This window comes from Tasmannia lanceolata, unplaced genomic scaffold, assembly GCF_043159265.1.
Source record: "Tasmannia lanceolata isolate RefF3 unplaced genomic scaffold, GAP_Taslan_0.1 ptg000020l, whole genome shotgun sequence".
Taxonomy (NCBI): Eukaryota; Viridiplantae; Streptophyta; class Magnoliopsida; order Canellales; family Winteraceae; genus Tasmannia; species Tasmannia lanceolata.
Window position 1 is genome coordinate 573561 of NW_027518697.1, and position 6963 is coordinate 580523.

At 37.5% G+C, this 6963-nt stretch overlaps 1 pseudogene; it reads right to left on the reverse strand.

Moving 5' to 3' along the window:
- Positions 1 to 6235: 6235 nt before the first annotated feature.
- On the reverse strand, positions 6236 to 6963 carry LOC143854937 (calcium-binding protein PBP1 pseudogene; annotated as a pseudogene).

Sequence of the window (6963 nt, forward strand, 5' to 3'; positions counted from 1 at the left end):
GACACCCGTAGACAAGAGGTGAAATTCGTGTGATTTTAGTAGAGGCGTTTTGTGGAGAAAATTGGGGTGATCTCATGTCATTTATCCTATCCATCCATTTCGCAAGCGGAAACTTGTAAAAATATATAAGGCAAAAAAGCAAAAAAACTGCCCAGATAAGAGGATTAGAGGTTGGCTAATGAAGGATATTTTTTGGGTTTTGTCCCATTCAATGTATGACCCACCAAATAAATGGCCTGGATCACCAAACTAGTGAACCCCACCTATGGTTTTGCCGCCAATTTCGCAAGGGACTTGCGACACAATTTGCGGCTAAATTTTGCATAAGAAAACAGGCACACAGGCTCACTTTTTAGCAGATTTAGTCTTATTCATTTAATTCATCTTACATGGCTGTTCCCTCCTGCAAAAGTCAGCCGGGAAATGGGTTTCCATGAAACTGCCTAGCACAAACACTAAATAATTCGTCGTATATTATAAACGAAACTGATATTTAGAAGTCCCTTTCCCAGCATTTTCATCCCTCCTCTGTTTCCTTTTCATAAGAGTAACAAAAGGGGTTGGAAATATCATTTCACTTAAAGTAGAAGGAACTATTTTAATTCGGATCCAATTACAAAAACTTAGAAACAAGGTGGCAATTTGTAATAAAAATAGGAAGAAAAAGTATAAAGAAGGAGTTGCAGCAGAGTTGAAAGTAAGGAATCCAAGAGGTAGGGCGGGCCATCTTGAAAACAGTTGCTGTGAATACTTAAATACTTAATTAGAATTCATTTATAAATCTTTTTGTTATATAATAATTGGATAATTTCAGAGCAAGTAATCTAAATAATTGATAGTTAAATATAAACTTGTAAAATAAAGGGTGAGGGCACACATGGGGGGCAAAAACTGAACCTTAACCTAACAACCATGTCTTTTTAACATTAATTTTTTCCATTAAAAAGAAAACAAGATACATTGTATAGAATCTTCTAATTATATACAAATACATATGTAAATTTTTAATATGAGTGTTTAACAAATTGAGGAGTGTCATTATCAAAACAAGAGAGAGATTTCCCATGTAATAAATCTCGACCCTAATTTCATGGGATATGCACATGGCCGGGCTCTCGTTTATGAAGGCATCAGAAGACGACATCATTGTCCCCCACCCTTGTGAGATAATTATTAATATCCTTTTTCTCTTAATTATCACACAAGCAACATGCCAACCTTGGAACTTCAATACTTATCTCACACCGGTTTTTAAATTCTAACGTGATTAGTCACAGATAATGGTGAGAATAGTTGCAAAAATGACATGACTTTCAAAAAGGCCTTCATTAATTTCACATTACCAAATAAGATTAAATTAAAATAACCTTATTAGTAAATAAGGTCCAATTTTTGTGGCATCCAAAAAGGCCCTATTAGCTATACAACAAAGCTAGGGCTGCAACTCGGGTCGGGCGGGTCGGGTTTTGGAGAACCCAACCCTACCCGAGATATATCTCGGGTCGGGTCGGGTTTTTTTTCGGAAAACCCACGATTCCCAAACCCGCCCCTACCCATGATAAATCTCGGGTCGGGTCGGGTTTTTTCACGTTGACGCAAATTTTTAAGGAAAATTCTTGTTTGGCAAGGCAACTCAACTCATAGAAGCAGAAATTACACTCACATTACACTTGAATTAAACAATGATGTAATTACACTCACATCACACTTGAATCAAACTGTAATCAAACAATGTTGTAATTACAATCAAACAATGCTGAATCAAACACTTGAATCAACTCAACTCATAGAAGCAGAAATTACACTCACATACAGTAACGGTTGGTGCGTGGGTTTTCACTTTTAACTTTTGGATAATTACATTTACACCCCCTCTAGTTTCTGACACATCCACTTCCACCCCTATAGTTTAAAACGTGACAAATACACCCCTGTAGTTTCAATTTGTTTAAGGTTTGCCCCCTCAGTTGAAGGTTCGTCCATAGATTGAAGGGTTAGGATGATCCGATGGAGCTGATTTTTTGGGCACACCATATCTATGTCAGGACCTATCAAATGAACGCTTTGGATCATCCAAATAATGTGGGTCCCTACCCGAATCCAAACACTACCAAAAAATCATCCAAATAATGTGGGCCCACATTGTTTGGATGATCCAAAGCGTTCATTTGATGGGTCCTGACATAGATAGGGTGTGCCCAAAAAATCAGCTCCATCGGATCATCCTAACCCTTCAATCTATGGACGAACCTTCAGCTGAGTGGGCCTACCTTAAACAAATTGAAACTACAAGGGTGTATTTGTCACGTTTTAAACTATATGGGTGGAAGTGGATGTGTCAGAAACTAGAGGGGGTGTAAATGTAATTATCCCTTTAACTTTTAACTGACAATAGAAAAAAATGTACATACTATAACTTATGTAACTCGGGTCGGGTCGGGCCGGGCCCCTTCAAACCCGGCTCGACCCGAGATTCATGCGGGCTTTTGAATGCTGAACCCGGCTCGACCCAAAACCCATGAAACCTGAACCCGACCCAGGCTATTTTCGGGTCGGGTAAAACCCGGCTCGAGTTGCAGCCCTAAACAAAGCTAAAGCTTAGTATGGTAAATGGCCAACCCGAATTTCCAGAAATCGACCCGAGTGCAACTCGTGGATAGAGATTATTCTTTCACTGTAAAGCTTTAGGTATACATGTGTTATAATTTTTTCAATACATTATAATTCTTCCTTGAGATCTTACTGTAAGAATGTTAGCCCTAGGCAAGGCAACCTAAGAGGGAGGTGAATTGGGTCTTAAAAACTCTTTCTAATTAAAATAATTTAACAAATAGATTCAAGAACAAGTGCACAGTTAAAAAACATTGAAGATGAAAATCAAGGCACGAAGAGAATGAAAAAAAAAAAAAAAAGATAAGAAAATATGCACTGGGATTTTATAGTGGTTCGGCCAAACCCAGCCTACATCCACTGTCTAAAGTATATCCCCTCCTTGAGCTTTCACTAAACCAGTCTTCTTGCAGGTGAAGACCAAATGTACCATTAAACAAAGCAGAAGGTTGATCTAGTGCCTTCCCACCAATTCCAAACTTTCTACCCAAACTTGCCATTCGAAGGTTGATCCAGTGATTTCTCACCAACCTGAAATTTATCCCCAACCTCGTCTCCGAGGTTGATATGGTGCCTCCCACCAAGTACAACAAGAAAAACAAAATGCAAGACCCCTCAAGGGGAATTTACAATTCAAGCTTACTACATAAAACCTCAAAAGATATACAAGTGAATTCCTAACCTAATCCCAAAGATTGAAAAATAATTGATCTAGGGTGTCTAACACCTCCAATGATGGTTCAAGGTAAGCCCAAGTGTCTTAGATTTAAGTTTGAGGCCCTTAAAATCCCTTTTATAGAGGATAGAAACAAAAACTAGCTGTTATGAGCCTCCAACAGGCAGAACGGATGATCCATAGTCGATAGTCCAACTAGCTGTTGGGAATTGTCTATTTGTTTATTGGAATAGATGCTTTGATGGTCAACCGTACAGTTCCATGGTCGTCCGCTCAAGGTTTTGTTTGATCTGCACAATTAACCTCAAAAAATCATATCTCCCTGGTTTCTTATTGGATTTCAAAGTTCTTGTGCATTCCGAAAATCTCAGACAATGTACTTTATGTTAATAATAATTTCAAAATAATTTGAGGGGCTTTCCTAGTGCTATTATCAACCTATTCCAGAGAGGGACTTGAATTACAATCTAAGACTTGACTTGACTTCTTCAATTCTTCACTTAAAGTCTTCAATCTTCTTCTTCCAACTCCGTGGATCTTCTTCACATTTTGAATCTTCACTCTGTGCTCCATTTTCCATGGCTTCAAGCTCCAAGCCTTTATGCTTGGATCCATGGTTCTGTATGCTTCATTCTGAACTTTAAGAAGAATACTTAAACAGTAATTAAGCATTGGGATTATAACTAATGTAAAAATATATATTGCGTTTGTTGTCATCAAAACATGACTTAAAAAAGTGACAAAGGTTAAACCCTTGGGCTAACACTCACCATTAATAATTTTTTGAGAGAAAAATTATGAGATTCTATTTTTTATTTTGTCATGCCTGAATATTATTTTTCCTATAATGGGACTTCTCATTTCATTAGATACTATTTTAATTGGCTGTCAAAAACTAATTAGAAAAGTTTAAAATAAAGAGAGCCGTTACCAAACAAGGGATTGTGTAAATCTAATGTTGGATGTTGCCTTAACCATTGGGTTAGGACTATATTCGTATTTATAATTCAGAAGATAAGTACAAATTAATGGTGATATGATTTACATTTATTTGGCAAGAATAGGATTCAATTGGATGGGTTCTTGCTAATCTAAGTGATCCATATAAAATCTCCTATCTATGACTTCAATAGTCAATATTATGTAGAGATTGATGGCTTTCTAACTTTAGCATTAAGATCCAGCTATCATTGACATTTATTGCATTATGAAGTTTGCGTAAATTCAGGACCAAGTTGAAGGGTCCCATTCCACTTTTTCAGCATGTTAGAAGATTGGCCAATAGAGATAAGGACTAGCAAGCTCGTGCGGGATTGAGAGCTGATAGGGCCCAATTGGAGGGTTTTTTTTTTTTTTACTTTCTCTCCCCCTCCTCTCTTTTGTGCATTTTTCCTTTTCTATCCTTTGTTTTGACCAATTCTGTATTTTCATGTTTGTGGATCATCTTTAGTTTTTGACCTTCTATCTTTTTGGAAGATGGATAAAGATCACAAAATATAATAAGAAACACGAGAGGGAAAAAACCTTCATTTGAGTAGTTTCCAACTTTTTATAAATGGGAAAATGTAAGATACCGAATAACAGGAGTGGTTTAAGGATCATTAATGAAGTGAAACCACGCACCTGATAGCGTTTGCTTTAATTTGGATCTCCTGTAACCAAAATATTATGCCAATCAGTATCCCATTGTCTAATAATGTTCCTTTGTCGTTGAATTTGGATGGCCAAAAACTCATACAAGTAGCATTTCACATTCAACAACAAAAAAAAACACATTATTTGGATATTTTAGGCCACAGGAGATCCAAAGCAAGGCTCCTCAAAATGAGCGGTTTGGGTCAATCAAAGGCGGGACACGTTCATTGATCCAAACCCATTATCTGGTAGGCCTGGCTATGGATAAGCCGTTCACCAAAATGCTTCCCCCATCAAATTAAATTAACCTTTTAATTTTGTGGGGGTTCCCCTTATAGAAACAGACCGTTTCTTTTATATTTGTTAGCCCTCCATTCAAATACCAAAATTTGAAGGGTTAGAATTGTCTGCTAGGGGGAGAATTTGGGTGCATGGCTAATCAATATATAACAAGGATTAGCATATAAGTATTTATGGATCATTGGGCAATTAGGTCTTATACTTCTTCCGGGTCATAATCTTCCAAAAATAAACTATGGGCATCCAACGTATGATATCTCATATTTTGGAATGGTTTGAGTCAAGGCATCGGCTAGGTACAAGGTATGCAATTGGAATCTATGAATTTCTACAGGTGCCCAGAAGTCAAATATGAGAGAGAGAGAGAGAGAGAGAGAGCCTATTATTCATGTATATGATGGTGTCGTAAGAATGCCTGACAGCATGAGGCAAAAACTCTCTTTTCTTCCACGAATTCTCCACAATAATATCCAATCGTTTTGCATGTTTGAAAGGCCAACCACTTCTCAAACTTACCGTCCCTCTCCCTCTTTTTTGATTGCCTTTTGGGAGGAACACATGGACTCTCTCTCTCTCTCTCAACATCTCTCTCTCAACAAATAGAACCCCATTCAAAGGGCAGTCTCGTGCTTGAAAATAAAACCTAACCCAACGAAAGTTGTCATGGAAATTTGTTCGCATTTATTTACAGAGGATTAGTGGGTCCCTTATTTTATTGATCCAAACCGTTCACTTTGTAGGCCCTAACATAACTATAACTTTTTTGCAGACAACCGACTTCTAGTTAGAGTAGGACTAAAAACAAGAACCGTAGATCGTTACTCAGAGGGAAAATAAAAAGAAAACCCGTGTCTTATTATTAAGTTCTGCTAACCTTTACCATGGGTAATCATAAATACTCCAACATGAGCATCAAAATCCAATAGACAGGAAAAAAAGATGGAGAGATTTATTAAGAAGTGGGTGTACACAAATCGAAGTCAGTTGTGAATGTGTAATAATGAAAATCCAAAGGGAGAACAGAGAGGCCTTTTATTGAAGGAAAAAAATAGTGTGTACATTGCAAAATGGGTAATCTCAGAGATACCCAATTCCGTTATCTCCACGTAATATAAAAGAAAAGAGAAGGAAGGGAAAAAGAGAAATCAATCATCCATCTGCCTAAATAAAATCTAACTCATGAAATCCTTCACTTCTTGCTGCAGTGCTTCTTTCAACCATATCTCAGACTCTTCCATCAAATCAGGACTTAATCTGAACATAAGAATACAGAACTCCATCTGATTCAAAGCCTCATCTCCATCCAAATCTCCTTCTCTCAACATACTCAACAGCTCGTCGTCTTTCAACCCTTCCAACCCCAATAGTGCCGAATTTCTCTTCAAACTCTCAAATGTAATGACACCCTTATCCTTGTCCATCAGTAAATTAAACCCATTACAGAGCTCTACCATAAAACCTTCGTCACCCAACTTATCTCCCATTGTCGGCAGAAAATCCTCGAAATCTAATGATTTCTCAGCCATTTCAGAAAGAAAAAGCAGAGGAAAGTGATGAATAGATAATAAAGGAGAAAGAAGAAATTCATGGAAATTGAGTGGTTGATGGTGGGTTAAATAAGAGAGAAAAGAAAGGATATGCCATGGATGACAACCGGATTCTGCAATTCCCATCTCTTTCTTAGAAGATGCTACTGCTAGGGGTATAATCGGCATTATAACGAATGGGAAGAGTCGGTGTCT